General features: G+C 46.3%; 1 pseudogene; it reads left to right on the top strand.

The window, feature by feature from the left end:
* Positions 1-7,377: 7,377 nt before the first annotated feature.
* On the top strand, positions 7,378-9,404 carry LOC119454281 (uncharacterized; annotated as a pseudogene).
* Positions 9,405-15,816: the final 6,412 nt, after the last annotated feature.

The raw sequence follows: 15,816 nt of genomic DNA, 5'->3' as shown, positions 1-15,816 counted from the left end.
ACAACAGTTGTCGGAAAACACTGATCAGTTTCTTACAGCTAAAGTATAGCTTGTAATGTCTTGTTCACATATCAATAAGGCTGTGACGGATCAGTTTGTTCAACCTTTTTGTACAGTCCTTCTCTTCCTAGTTGTCCAGAACGCCAATTACAGAAAGACAATATTCCAAAAGTTGTAAGCGACTGGTCAACGGTCTATGAGCATTTTCTACTCTAGAAACATTTCTGTTGGACAGTCGCGATCAATTTGAAGGTGATCGCTCGAGCGGCGACCGAAACAAGGAGCAGCGCCACGTTACGTCACCACCTTCCGTGGCGAGGGAAACATTGGAGTAGCTTCCCTCTCTCTTTTCGCTCTTCCTTGAGCAGCTGTCACTCCCTTCTGGAAAGTGGCAGCTTGTAATTGTTTCTTTTACTGCGGAGCACGTTGCTCGCTAAGCGCCGCCGTAAGCTCCTTCGTGCGTGTTCCGCGGCAGCCCGACTGGACACGAACGTAAATTCGTACGTTCTGAACAAAATGTGCTCGTCTGCTTAGTTCTCAGTTAACAGCCACGAACATCGCACATCGCAGATGAATATTCGATAAAGAAGAACAGACAAGCAGGCGATATTTTTTGGCGACACACAACACTTCGCTGCGTAATGCAAAATGCGCTCGACGCCGTAGCAGACAACGCGAAGAAAACAGCGCTTTTAGTGCTTTATGCACTAGCGGAGCACTCCTTCAATTGGTTTCCGCAACTTGTGAAGCTCTAGACGACTTGCAATATCTAACCAAAAACAGGAAAGCACAGTGTTCTCTAACTTAACCCCCTCGTACCTGCAGCAAGCATTCAAACATCTTCAGCAATGATAAATGATCAGTTCCCTTTTTTTATTCCATAGACCGAAGAGCAGTCGCCGAGATATAGCGAAACGCAATTTCCGTCAGCGGGCTAGCTAGCACTCTTTGGACTCAGGAGCTGCTGTAATTGGGTAGCGTCAGTGTATTTACACACCACACAGAAATGCACCGCGTACGGAATACCCTTCCTTTCGTCTTATAGCCTTTTCCATAAGGTTAGCGGCTATTCGCTACACAACGACTGCATAAAAAGCGTGCTTACCTTTCATTCTCTTGGAAGCAGAAAGAAGTGGCCCTGCTGTCCATTCCCTTGTTGGCCCATCATAAAGCCTTCGCAGAACGTCTTGTGGCCGTTGTTCTGCTTTTCATACATCGCTAGAACACTGGCTCATACAGGAACAAAATGTTGCAGCACACAGTAAAAGCGAAAGGCGTTCAAGTGTGCAGACGTGCAGAGAGCCACAAGAGCAGACGAACAGAATGGCAGCCGAAGCGATAAGAACGAAACCGCCGCCCGTTGGCGAAACAAATGAAACGACTAAATAAATATATAAGACGCCGAAAAAGAAAATAGCCAAGAACAGATTTTGTACATATAATTGCATCACTTTACTTTATTGTTAAGTGGGTTGACAGATAAAGCCACATACGCAAAAGTTACTGAATTTTTCTTTAACGACCAGTGTCATGGCGACGCTTTATTGCCAATACAGAAACTAGCCCCACTGTTCACATAGTGATTAAACACCGTGCGCTAGCTCGGTGGTCTTCTGCAGGCGTTTCGCTAGAGGCATCTACAACCTCGATAACATCCATTAGGTGGCTAACGATGGTGTCGTTGTCCACTGGTCGACTACCACGAAGCTTGTCGCCATGCATTCCAACGCATGCTGACGTTATGACCATAACGGTGGTACTTCGCGTTGCGTGGTGTTTTACATTGTCTTCTTATGTGCCCAACTTTCTTGCATCGAAGACACAAGGGAGACCGACCGGGAATCAAAATTCGGAATTAATGTCCGAATATCGTCAGAAGGTGAGGCAGGTGTGGCGGCTGGTAGAGACACTTTCGTTTAGCGTAAACTCTACATCGCAATACGTCATCTGACAACTTTTCATGCCCTCACAGCGCCACATTTCTCTAGTTATGAAGTGCACCGTGCCATACCGTTCCAGTGCCTCCACAATAACTTTTATGTTCTAGGGGAGGAGGAAGCCAAAGAAGATTCATTTTTATGTTGCGGCTTTCTAGGTCGATGACAATGCACTTCAGTCCTTTGACTAGGAGCTCACCTTGGTCGACGAGGTTCTGCTTGACATGGCTGCTGGCCCAGGTGACGAGTCACAAATGGCTCATCTGTTACTGGCCTAGTCTGAGAATGTCCTCGGTATGGTGCACCGAGAGCAGGGCACCATGAAAATTCGGGGGGGCAGTAAGGCCGACCCAACGTTACTAGACTAGATTCAGATGTCAAACTCGCCGCCCGTGCGCTTACCGCCGCTGTCGCCACTCCTTTGCCAGCCGCCAGATGGCGGCGCCGTTCCATCAAGCTCCACTGCAGGCGCCTCGCCGCAGCCTTGAGGTCGTGGGGACGGGCAGCTTGCGCGTGTTTCACGCTCGCTGGCGTTCTCTTTAGTCCGAATTAGTGATACCATGCGAATGTAGTATCCACCTACAGCAATAAGACATATGGAGCTAGTTGGTTCATACTGAAAGAAGGGTAAACTGCACGATAGGAAGAAACGCATACGAAGAAGCGCGGAAAGTGCGTTTCTAAGTGTCGTGTGTTTCCTTCCTGTCGTCTTAACCTTTCATGCAGTTTACTTTTCCCATACAGCAGCTTGGCACGTTCTCTCCCTGCTTTTACTTGCATAATTAACACTTTGGTCTGGGGCAGTTATAAGCCAGCCACAAAAATAACAGCACAACTTTCTTGTAAACCAATGAATGCTTTATTAATTTATTGGTTATTGATTATTGATCGATTATCGAATAGCTATAGATTGGCTATCGCAAGGTATTGGCCACGTATCTGGGCTAGGCTAAGCACTACGAAGTCCTCCCCAGCATTTTCCGGAATATATTGATTATTGATCGATTATCGATTACCTATTAATTGGCTATCGCAAGGTATTGGTCGCGTATTTGGGCTAGGCTAAGTCATCCCCAGCATTTTCCAGAATTTATTCATTATTGATCGATGATCGATTAGCTATTGATTATCTATCGCAAGGTGAAGCGAGGCGCAGCTGTGGGCAGTGAAGTCATCGCAAGGGGAGTTTTTGCGAACGCTACGCGGGGCAACGAAAAGCTTAAACAGCTCCGCCGTTAAAAATTTAATGATGCGTGCACTCAGTTCCTGAAAGTGCAAGGGGCCCTCAACACGACTCAGCGTATTCTCTGGCAGCTCTTCTAAGATGGCCCAGAACAGGTCACCAAACACTCTTCGTTTGCGCTTTTTTTTCCGGCTGGTTCGACAGGTACGAGAGAAGGTTCGGAAACACTTTCGGCCTCGGACCCTCGGAAGTGTCCACTTGTCTCTCTGGCACCTCAACCGTCTCTTCGCTGATAGTATGCACGTAACACTTTAAGATGTCCTGCTCATAAAAGTGTAATTCACACACCTTGGATTTCGCAGAGTTCCCGGTCGACACGAGGAATCGCTCTGTTCAACGCCGAGCGAAGGCCCCGAAGGGTCGCATTGCTGGAAGCACAAAAGAAGTGGCGCGCCGTACTGTCGACATCGTTCGATAGCCGCTTGTGCTGCCAGGAACACAGCACGTCGGCATCGTCTGCTAATATCCCCAACGAACGCGGCGAAGGCTACAGTTTCGCGGATGACATGCTTCCTGAAATCCGCGGTCAACGAACAACCAACGCTGCACCGCGTGTTTCGTCCGGCCAGTTCGCGTAGCCGGCTAGTAGGGAAGTGAAGCTGGGTGCGACTGCAGCGCCACGAAGGCGTGGGCGGGTGGCGGTTCCACGCAGTGCCTCTGAGTTTGCCAACTGAAGCTACTCTAGTAACGTTGGGCCGACCAGAAAGGTCCGCGTGTACGAACACGGAGTTCAGAATAATGTTTCCAGATGGAAAACTAGGTAGAACGGTCTTTTAATTGCCAGAAACGTTAGACGGTGCAAGGCATCCTCGGCATAGGGCCAATGCGTTGTTTCCAGCAGAGAACATTCTGAACACCACCGTTCGAAGCGGCTTGTGCCAGTCGAACGAAGATGAAATCCGAAGTTTAACGGCAACCCGTTAAAGAAACGCAATAAGATACACCGACCAAAAGAACTGCAATTTTAATGACGTATAGGTTCCCCATAGGGGAACGTTAAATAAAACCCATAACAGAGCCACGGCGTACTTAAATGCGTTTCAGGACGTGACGCAAGCAGCGAGTACACACCGTCGGAAGTGTCCTGTCACTCCGTTTCAGCGTGTGTGCCGTGGTCTGTATGTACAAGGATTATAGATGCGGTAGTGATGCAAGCTTCTTTTCCTTGGCCATAACATGTGTGTTTCCCCAGTCAGGATTGTAGCCTGTAGATACCACATGTTCAGCAAGGGCACTCGAGGCGACGTGCCGTTCCCTGACGTCATACTCGTGCTGTTTCACAAGTTTCTTGAAGTCGCCTGTCTTGTCGATATACTTGTAATCACAGTCATCGCAGGTTATGACGTAGACTACACCTGAGAAATTTTCCTGTGGCAACTTATCTTTCACGTGTACTAAAACGCTCCTTAGTTTGCGTGTTGGCACATGCACAATTTTGACGTCGTACCTGCGCATGATTCGATCGATCCTCTCACTTAGGCCTGGGACAGATTGAACCGCAGCTTGGTTTTTTTTTAGACAACCAAGAACACTCTTCCTGGGAGTCTAAAATCAAAAAAGATGGCTGACTAATGGAGTAGCACACGAGGAATAAGGATTGTCACTCCCAGTGTCCTGGGAGTGACACTTTCGCTACCGAGGACAAAAAAGACGGAGGGTAGCCACAGGTTCTTAAATCTTCACAGGTTCTCCCAATATCACGCGTGCAGTCATTCTGTCTCGTGCAAACGGTTTTCGCTCGCTGAAATAGCGTAGCAGGAACAGACCTTTTATGTTAATAGTTTAACGAAGATCATGGTTATTAACAGCAAAGCTACTTAAACTGGGCGTTTGCTGTCAGGTGTAATGCAGAAATGTGGGCCGATCCTGGTGGTAGTGCAGGAAGGTCCAAGCGCAATTGCACATAAGCCTGTGAACTAGCGAAGCTGTTTAAGCTCGAGGATCGTCCATCGAGTGTACTCCGCAAAACCCCCGCCTGGCGATGACCACCATGCGTCGCCTAGCAACGCTTCGCCCCAGCTGCGCCGACCGCGCCGAGCCTTGCCACAGCTGCGTGAGTAGCGAGTAGCGACGTCATCGCGCGCGCCGCATCGCTTCGCCTTAGCTTTGCGGAGCCATGGTGTCACCGCGCCGTGCGGAGTGGTGTCCGCGGCTACGCAGGGGCGGAGCTAAGCCGTGACGTCCCTGCTCCGACCCACCGTTACTAGATTACTTAGTAACGTTGCTCCGACCCACGGGATATATAGCTCCGCGTCGCCGCCGCGGTGACACAAAAGCTCCGGCGTCTCCGCTTCGAGCACATCGCCGCGAAGATGGGGCGGCCGAAAAAGGGCGTCATTCCCGAAGAAAAGGAAGCCGCCGCGCCGCTACTCGAGAGCGAATGAGACGATTTTGGTCCGATCCCGAGTATAGGCTCTTTCAGATGCTGCCATTGGAACGACGAAAATCGGCGCAGTCGCACCCGTCGCAATGCGATTTTTAGAGGGCTCATTTCACACGACTGCGATTTCAACAATGCGGCTGGTGCAACGCCCGGGGTTCCTTGCTGCCAAATTTTGTGGCATACGCCGCATAATTTTTCAAATGTAACGGAAAAACATGTGCGTTACACAATTATTGACCAGTCTTTAATAGGAGTAAATAATACGTGTGTGTTGTGATTTAACAACGATTCAAAGTTTAATTTGTTTCGGAGTGCGCAACGGCGGTTTCTGAAATTCTGTGCGAGGAGACATGGCAGACGTAAACAGCTGCTTACAGCTGGTCGTTCAGCGCTGTGTGCTATCCCGTGCGTCTTTCATGTCCGTGTCGTTCTGCCTGCGCTACAACAAACTACAAGAGGACCTATCAACAAGCCCATGTAGCAGTCCTTGTCGCATATGCAGTATTGGGTATTCGGCTGCAGCGAAGTCGTCATGTCAACGCATAGAAACCGTAGCGCTATCCGTGCTTAGAGTGTACTAGTACACTCTACTCGTGCTTAACGTCAGCTTCCGAAGAAAGTACGTGAGTATATTGCTCGTAATTGCGCATAAGTGGTTCCTGCTCCTGGCAATACTATTGCACCAAACCAAAAGCTCACGTCTGCCGCTGAAGGAAGCCACAAATGATCTGTGTGTAATTACTGAACGTGCAATGAAATTTGCGTTGTGAACGTGAACCTCAGCGCCAGCCTGGTTCGTCCATCGCGGCGCGTGTGCTGTAACTATTCATACAAGTCCTCTCTGAATAATTCAAAAGGCGTAAAAGCCGACACCACAATTTTAAGGAGCTGCAGTCGCTTCTGTACGTAGTATAATAGCATTCTAACAGACATGGGCGTCGTCTACTTTTTCGTCCTGTGTCTCGCGCTGTTATATGCTGTCAATCTGTATCAAGAAGCTTATGTCAGTATGCTACAGTACGTAGCGCAGCGGCGTAGCCCCACGGCAAACATTAAATACCTCGTTAGGAGTACGTTCGTTTGTTGAATAACAAAATAGAACGCTAAAATTTTGTATTCGTAGTGCCAAACGTAAAGTAAGAACCTATCGAAAGTATCCGCCAATGGCATGCGGATGCTTCTAGCTGCTTCAGCACAATATTTTAAAAGTGGGGCTCGAAACCCCAGATTACCAAAAACGTATGCAACTGGAGCAGATGTTATGGTTTCTTTCCTGGAAATGAAAGCAAGCATCATCCCAATCTGTTAAGCTAGTCATGTACACAACCTGTATTAGACGAATGTTAGAGCTTGAGAATAGGAGCCATTTAAAGCTCGATTATTTGACCTAAACAATGAAGTGCAAGGCAAGCGTCAAGGTACAATCTAATCTGGTATTCCCGAACGGAGTGTATCAGCAAAACTTTATGTCTCCCTGACTTGCCTGGATTAACCCAATGCTCAATACAGGGGAAGCTGATTCCCTTTCTTGCTGCTGCTTGAATGTCAATAGCATACTACACATGGTCTGAGGGAAAGTTATTGGCTTTGACAATATGTCTAAGTTTTATATGAGCTTTCTTCATGCACAAGAATGTAATAAAACTTTACCTTGGCAGAATCCTCAACCTCAGAATCCAACCACTGTGAAATTTTTGAGGAGACCACATTAAACGTGTAATATTTAAACAATAAAAAGTGTGCCAAGTAAAAGTACAGAACGAACACACAAGTGGTTGAGTGGGCGGCTGCGGAATGTAACAGCGTACATAGCTGCTACCTCGAAGTAACTGCTAGGTTCCATGTGTGTTTCTCCTATGGGCAGGTTGCGAACGTAGTTCCCGTTCCTACTAGGGCGCCCCTCGCGGCGGCGAGCGCGCACCCGGCAGGATACGACCGGCCCGCTTCCATTCGGAAAGCCTGTCTGTGCATGTGTTTCGCGCGTAGCTGTAGCCTTTTCTGGGCAATGCCGAAGTGCAACACGAATTGTTGCGTAGTGGGCTGCAACAGCACGTACAGCTACTCACCAGGAACGAAGTGTTACAGGTTTCCGAGCCGACCGTATGAAGTAGAACGGCGTGAACGCTGGATCGCGCTCGTCCGCCGGCAGAAGTAAGCTGTTTTATGTTCCGGCGTTATGCCAAGCGAGTTAACGCCGAATCGGTTGCTTTTACAGCAATGATGGCAGCAACTGGACACCTGCAATCCATACCAGAATATGCAGCAGACATTGCGTCGGTGGCACGAAATATAATGAAGACGGCCACCCCGCTTACTTCCCCTCAATTTTTCCCGCTGCGTAAAAGGCATCAACTGGGCCTGTGTCAAGTGACCGTTATGCGAGGTAGAGCTTATATATATAAAATTTTCCCTCAGCTTGAGGTAGTGTGGCTAATGCCAATTGATTTTCTGCGTTGAGAGTAGATTTCGTTGCGTGGTCGCGGTGCTTCAGTGAACAAATAATGTTTGGTTGTGACTGCCACCGCAAATGCTAAGCGACGTGGTCTTTATAATGCTTATTTTGCCAGAAAAAGAAAGCGCCAGGAGCGAAAGATGAAGGATGAACGACAGATATCCAGCTGTGACAGTCAACGAACAGGGTGTGTCACAATCCCCCAACCACAGATTTCATACAGCCCGCCTTACAGTGACAACTTAATTGCCTCCGTCTGCGACCAGTCTGCAGATGACACACATCGTGTCGATGTAAGCTAAAGTTTATAACGTATAATTTTTTTGTGCTTTTCGTTGCATTTAATGTGACTGATGTACTAAGCTGGTTTTAAATGCTGGTTTCAGGCCTCAACAATGAAGGAAGGCGGCAACGCTACTTTCAGTATGAACTTCACATTTATATCAGAGTTGTGCGATGAAAATGCGTCATCTTACATCAGTCACAAAGAAGTGTGCAGCAGCAAGGGCTTGGGCAGCTCATGCAGTCCGGGCTTCTCGGACAAAAGCACTGGACTGGCGTGCAAAGAGCCTTTCATGCGTTTACAGCAACTGATTTTTCATTATTTGCTCAGCTGTTAAGCCTACTGCCACCTGCTCCAAAAAGTTTAATGAGCTGTCTATTGAAAACAAGATTATGTTATTTTTGATCAAACTTAAGCACGGGCTGCCATTCTCTTTTCTCGGTGTTCTTTTTGGCGTCCACAAAACAACAGCATCTCGTCTATTCAAGGGTTTACTTGTTAACATCCATGCTGCAACACGGAAATGGCTATGCTGGCCGTCATAAGCAGCTGTTCTGCCCACATTACGTCCATGCTTCAAACTGCACTATCCTAAATGCAGAGTTGTCATAGATTGCATCGAACTTTAAACTGAAGTGCCTCCAGGAATCGAAAAACAAAACGTGTGGTATTCGGACTACAAAGGAAGTGACATAATCAAGTACCTTGTTGGAATAGCTCCGAATGGGCTTATCACTTTTCTTTCAAAAGGGTTTGGAGGTCGAACGAGTGATGGCACGCTAACTGTTGAGTCCGATTTTTCGTCCCTTCTTGAACCAGGAGATGGCGTCTTAGCCGACAAAGGATTTCCAGGCATAAAAACAGGTGCTGGCGCGCAGGATGCAACGTTGGTGATGCCACCTTTTGCTACCAGCCCACAATTCACGGAGTCTGAAGTGGATGCTACATATGAAACTGCCTCCATGCGCATTCATGTAGAAAGAGTGATTCAGAGGCTCAAAATTTATGATATCATTACACGCAGGATACCACACGAGCTGACTGGCTACGCTGATGAGATTCTTCACGTGCTAGCAGTGCTAACAAACCTGAAGAGACACATTTAGCCAAGCTAAAGAAATATTGAGGCAGGAAAAAGGAACCAAATTATTGTAAAATTTTCATGTAGACAAGAAGGCTTAAAATGACTAGTTGTCACCGACCCCGTGAACGAGGCGCAGACGCCGTACCAAATTCCAAAGCCGACTTATCAGCTTCCAAAAATAATCCCACGAAAGCAAGGAAAACTAAGAGTGGGCCCTGCGCCAGCGAAAGCCGGTTGCTGTCCAAAGACCGAGTCAGAGCCCAGAGTTGTCAAAACACAACAAAATATATTCTTCACCCAAGGCAGTTACACGCACACTTGCACACTTAGGCTAGACACAACACAATACAAATCAGATGGGTATTAACAAACACAAGAAAATAATTCACGACAAGCACTAAGAGTCCAACACGTAAATTGCAAAATGAATAGGAACACGAAGTGTCCAATATTATTCACCAGTGTTGGTCTGTACTGCACAGTCCGTACTGCATCTCGTAGCCGGTGTAGGGCACCTCGGTAACAATGGTCTTTGCACGCTCGTAGAGATTGTTACAGCAGGTCAGAATCCTGTGAGCCTTCAGAATAGCAAAGGCAAGGAAAAACCATGTTCGTATCAGAGTAATGGTCAGAAAATTGGTGCAACTGCAAGGTACTTCTCTGTACCTTTGTCGCAGTAATTCTAGGAAACCTTTCATTAGCCCAAAGACGACGGTCAAGCGCCGTCCTAGCTGACAGGTCAGATACATCTTCAGGCGGCACGGCGACGTGGCGCTGACTCGTAGCTCCGGGCCTGACAACCTATGGGCAAGCCAGACACAATAGCAGTTACTGCAACTTTATTTGTCTTTCAATTAGGTTCTCTAAGAGGAGAAAAAATATATCTATACTTGATTAGTGTACACCGGGATACAAACCTCTCGAGGAAGTTAATTCGTTTAAGAAGTAGTTTGTTTCCACACTGTACCACAGTAAGGCTGTGGAACGTTTTCCCAGTCCTGTCCCATTCAAACAGCGCCAGGGCTTGCTGAGAGCTACGAGGAGGGGTTACAGCTGGCTCAGCTGGCATACACTCTTCTGTGCCCAGCATATCAACTAAGAGGCAGTTGAGATCACCAAAATATTTGACGACGTGGTTTATCGGAACGTCCATTACCCGCACTGAAAAATCGCAACATAAAAAGTCTCGTACTTCCAGTAACTTGGGCGAAAATATTTTCCTAGCGTAGTCTAATACCCCTGTCAGACGGGCATCCGCAAACTCCTTTTAACTCCGTCGTCTTTATGTTGAGGGAGATGCATGCGATGTCACACGGTCGCCCTTCCACTAAGGGAGTTTAACGGAGCTTTTGGTCAAGGGAGATCGGCGATCTCCCTCAGCGGCTGAAGGGAGTACTCTCGTGCCCAGGCTTGTCGTTGTAAAGCTGAGAATTTAATTATGGTTTGCATTAAAAATAATGTCGAGTGTTTTTCAAAACAGTTCTGTTGAAATAAATAAACGTTCAAGTGCAAATCAGCATACTCGCCACGCGGCAAAGGACAACGCCTCCTAAAAAGTCTATTTAGGAGGCGTTGCAAAGGAACACAGAGAAGCACATGGTGGCTAGCGTCGCTGTCAGCACTGCTATGTTTAGCGAGTGCACTTTGATTTTTATCCAGGTGTATGTTTTTCGCATCAAATATAATAAATCGTATTTTTTATGGAAGGAGCGTTAATTATAATAGCTACGAGCGCAATTAGAAGTTACATTTTTGTAATTCTACAAACATCAAACGCCGCTGATAGCGCCTCTGGCGGCTTCTTATGAAAACTAGTTATTGGCCGTGTGGCACGGCCACAACTTCCTTGAGGTCGAACTCCCTCAGGAAGTTTCGCGCTCCCTTATCCTAAAGGAGTTTGTGGGTGCCCGTGTGACACGGGTATTACACAGCTGGTATGTTCCTAACCTTTTTCCTTTTTGGGGAGAGGAACGTTAGAATACCTCGGGTAGGTCTTACGAGACGTTGGTGCGCCCCATGTTCTTGAATGAGATGTTTTGAAGTCGCATTTACCGTCCTGTATGTACAGAGCAACTGCCGCGGCGTGCTTGCACTTCCATGCGACGCCAGCACGGCAATCGCAATTTCCCGCTAGGGTTTGCCTGCTGTCGACGATCTGCAAGAATCAATGTCACCTATAATTGCATGCGTCCACATCGTATATAACGAAGTAACTTAGGCTGAGCTTCACGCATCTCGCTGGTGCGTTGATTTTCGTTTGCGGAATGCACCTAGCAGTCACCTCCGATTCGATCGAGTCCAGCAGTTCCCTCATGTCGTGAACGTTCCCCGCTTCAAATAAAGAGTCTTCCTTTCTCCAAGTTCTTTCCACGAAAAAAGCTGTCAAGGTCTTGTCATTCCCGAAACCAGTCTAAAATTAATACCGGCACGTTGTTTCGCGCCATCACTGCCGCTTGACAGAGGGCCAAACACGCAGCGCGACCTGCTGACGTCGTGAACAATCCTACCCCATTTGAACAACTATTCGTCAAATGGCGCTAGGGGTCCGAAAGAAAGGGCGCCACCCAGCACTTGCTACGAGCCCATAGGGACTGGGTGAGGGCGAGTTTGGTGCAACGCGTCTGGTGCAACGTGCGTAGCGCGGTGCAGTTTTAAAGAAGGCGTACTAATTTAAAAAAATTTATCTTCTATATAAAGGCTGAAGAAAAGACTTACAGCTGGAACTGGCCTTCTCCCTGCTAGTGCCCGACTAAACGAAGCACCTGAGCAGGTACTCTTTACTAGCAGTCGCCTGTGCGATCAAGCCAAACAAACATGTTAACAAAACTTTTTTTTCATCTCCATTTGCTTCTATAGTGGAATGAACATGCACCTGCGGATATCTCTAGTGACGAGTGCGCAGCTGAAAATATTCCTAGTGAAGGATGCAAGAACAAAACGTGTGAGGTAAGTTATTCTGCATTCTTGCAGTGGTGACATGTCGGTATGACTGCGCCAGTTTGCTTTTGTACTAGAAGCAGTCAGAATAAACCAGCAGTCGATTACCTTGACGCTTGTAGTTGGTTTACATCTGGCCTCTTGGTACTTAAATGCAATGTGCACCAGCACAACATGAGGTGACCGTGTGCATGCCACGAATGCTCAGAACAAAGCATCCAACAACATAGCACATAGCAACATCATTTCGCACTGAAACAATCAAATATGCTTTACAACCCCTGGTGCACTGTTTGTGAAAAACACTATACTGTTTGCTTATTTTGTTTTTTCAGGTCGGCACAATGACATCCTTTGATTGCAGTGAATCTCTGATTTATCTGTGCATTTTTCTGTCTACTACCGATGGCACCATATCTTCAACCCAAATCTCCAGCAAGTTTGTGTAATCGCAGTCAACTCAGTATGAAGCTGCGTTAGCACACATCTTCAGGCCCAGACTACCGTTCAGTTTACTTTGCTGGAGTGCAAACAGTGGTGAGCAATGAAGATGCCATGCAAAGTCCATGCTCAGTGTCATTCACAGTGTACTCAATGCTACTTAGAATTTTATGTAATACAAGAAGTGTTTATGATATGAGCAAAGCCGATGGACTAACTCTGTTTCTCATGAAGCTAAAGACTGCAATTACATACACAGCATTGGGTGCTTTGTTTGGTGTTCACCGTAGAACAGCTGCTAGGTGCTTCCTTAGCGTTTTGAATGAATTGTACGCAAGAACTCGCACTTGGTTAGAATGGCATCACAGAAGTGACCTGCTGTCTATAATGCCCAATTGCTTCAAGTTGCATTATCCAAATTGTAGAGTTGTGATCGACTGCACCGAGATTAAAGTAGAACGGCCTGCATTATCTGAAACACAGAACCTGATGTATTCATCCTAAAAAGGGACATTCAGAGCAAAATTCCTTATTTCAATTGCTCCAAATGGTGCCGTAATGTTTATCTCAAAGGCATTTGGAGGATGGGCCACGGATGCCTTCATAACAATCGACTCAGGTCAACTTTCCTTGCTAGAGCCAGGTGATGTTGTTCTTGCAGATAAAGGCTTTCCTGGGGTGCGTGTTGACATGCAAGAAGCAATTGCTGTGCTAGTAATGCCACCATTTTCAACCGGAGCAAACTTCACACGAGAAAAATGGCTGAAACTCACAATATAGCAAGTGTTCGAATCCATGTAGAGCGGATGATTCAGCGGATAAAAATTTTCAATATTCTTAACATCCGACTTCCACTTAGCTGTATGACCACATAGACCAAATTGTGCACGCTACCTGTGTTCTAGAAAACTTGAAAAGTAGTATTTTCAAATGTGCTTGACTATGTACTACATTTTCAGCGCGTACAGAAAGTGATTTAGATTTCATAGCTTCCATCACATGCCAGCTTTATTGCAGCTTGCCTTGATTATTTACCTCTCACAAGAATCATACATATTGCTTTTATGAGTCATGACTAGTGACGGCTACATTTTCTTATGCTATTATCTGTATGCTTGAACAATTCGGAAGGAGTATTATCAAACGTGTTTGAATTTTTGTTCTGTGTATGTGATCATTTTGTTCAGTGTTGAGAGCGACTGCGAGTTACATTTTGTAACATAGACATAAAAAGTGATGCAAATTATATTGTATAACTTAGTCTTTACTACACCTTGCTTTGATCACAAATATGCCATAAAATCACACATTTCACTTTTATGATTCATGATTGGCGATGACAATACGAAAGCCCTCGGAGGTATCACAGCTGCTTTCCCCTTCAATGTACAGTTGACTAAAGAAATAAAGTTCAAATAATGAAACGCAACCAAGTGAAATCTCATTGCTGACTGTGTGCTAACTTTGGCAACATGTGATTGAAGTAAAATTCTTCTAACTTAGGAATAGCTTGACTCAGGAATTGATCACAGCGGTTCACAACAATAAGTTGCTCTTTGGGACTGTGCACCAAGAATTTGCACACTTTCAGACCAAGTGTATAAAGAGCCACCTGCACTTGCGTTAGTATTCATGGGATACCGTTAACGATATGACGTGTGCTACACTTTTTGGTAATCGTCCCTCTATAAGACAGCCTTTCTCATTGCGTGTCAGGGAGCTTAGCGAAGAAATGGATATCCCAATTCACGACCATCGCTTAATGCCTTCAGCGAAGCTGTTACCACCTTGGGAGTGGCAGGTGGTAGCATGTGATATGTCCTTTGTAGAGGTTACAAAGCACGCTTCAGAGGTTGAAATCCGAATGCATTTCCTAGAACTACAGTCCAAGTACCCGTGCGCAGAATTTTACACAGACGCTTCTAAATCACATGCCGGTGTATCCTATGCAGCCGTCGGCCCGTCCTTCTCGGAATCCGGCGTGCTTCACCAAGAAACAAGTATCTTTACGGCTGAGGCCTACGCAATATTGTCAACTGTAAAGCATATAAAGAAATCAAAACTTCAAAAAACTATTATATTTACAGACTCTCAAAGCGTCGTAAAAGCCTTGAAGTCACCCTGTAAACAGAAAAACCCTATTCTCATTGAGCTCTATTCTGTTCTTTGTAGAGCATACGTAGCTAACCAACATGTCATTATATGCTGGGTGCCTGGGCATCGAGGCATCGAGGGCAATGTTCTTGCCGACCAAATGGCCACATCAGTCACAACAACCGCTATTAACCCTACAGCTGCTGTTCCTGCAACAGATTTGAAACCTTTCTTGCGAAAGAAACTGCGAAGCCACTGGCAACGCTTGTGGGATGCAGAAACAAGTAATAAGCTTCATTTGATTAAGCCACAGTTAGGCTACTGGCCCTCCGTAACAAAAACACGACGAACTGATGTCCTATTCTGTCGTCTCAGAATAGGACACACCTACGGCACCCACAATTTTCTATTGAATGGTCATGATCCTCCAACCTGTGGTAGATGTGGCGACAGGCTCACCGTCCTCCACGTCCTCCTGGAGTGTCGGGAAGCCGAAAGAGAAAGAAAGAAACACTTTCCTCTAGCATATCGCTATTGTGTCCCTCTGCATCCCGCCATGTTTCTTGGTAAAGAACCACTCTTTAACACCAAAGCAGTCCTCGCATACTTGAAAGATGTTGTGCTACATGTTATTAGCCCAGCAAGTCCGTAGCGCATCCTCTCTCAAGAGGATGTTGCTGTGATAGTGTTTTTACAGCACATGCCTACAAGCTCTTGTGTCTCAAGGGCTCTGTTTAGGCACTTGTGCTTCTGGCCAATTCTTGTACCTTTAATTTTTTGTAACTCGTATCATTCTTTCGCAATGCATTGTTCATGTCCATAGTACACATAATCAATCATTGCCATAATCTTATTACTTATAAGTTTTACGCACTTTACAGCGACTGATTTTAGGCCCCTTTACAGCCATGCCACATCTAATGTTCATGTAATTGACTATTCATATCCACTAACAATCATTA

The sequence above is a fragment of the Dermacentor silvarum genome, chromosome 5 (genome assembly GCF_013339745.2).
Source record: "Dermacentor silvarum isolate Dsil-2018 chromosome 5, BIME_Dsil_1.4, whole genome shotgun sequence".
Classification (NCBI taxonomy): domain Eukaryota; kingdom Metazoa; phylum Arthropoda; class Arachnida; order Ixodida; family Ixodidae; genus Dermacentor; species Dermacentor silvarum.
Note: the sequence above shows the minus strand (reverse complement) of the source record. Positions and strands in the feature narration are given on the sequence as shown.